Genomic DNA, 425 nt, shown 5'->3' on the forward strand with positions numbered 1-425 from the left:
GTTTATGTCGCTGTCGTCGTCGTTGCTGCCGTGTTCGTTGTTTATATTCCTTGCTTACGAGGTGCGCCACAGCTACATGACAAGGATCGGAACGGAAACGCTCAGTTCGATACGGCGCCGCTTAGAAAAATGGATTAATCGCGTATCATGTAGCTGAATTTTTACTTCCATCCTTTTTGTTTCCTATTAAATTCTGATCCCCTCTTTTTTTAATTATCATAATCATCTTATCACATATTTTCCTTTTCCTTCCCATGTGTGCCTCTTTTGTGGCACCATATGAACTTACAACACATTTTGTCGCGAGTGCTGTTGCTGTTTTGTGTTTTTTTTTCTTTTGCTTCCATTTACCCCGTCTTGTTTTTTTGTTTAATTATATTACCTCCCTTCTTTTTTTTCTGTATTCACATATTAGTTTGAATTCT

The sequence above is a fragment of the Trypanosoma equiperdum genome, assembly GCF_001457755.1.
Source record: "Trypanosoma equiperdum strain OVI genome assembly, contig: ctg_56, whole genome shotgun sequence".
NCBI lineage: Eukaryota > Euglenozoa > Kinetoplastea > Trypanosomatida > Trypanosomatidae > Trypanosoma > Trypanosoma equiperdum.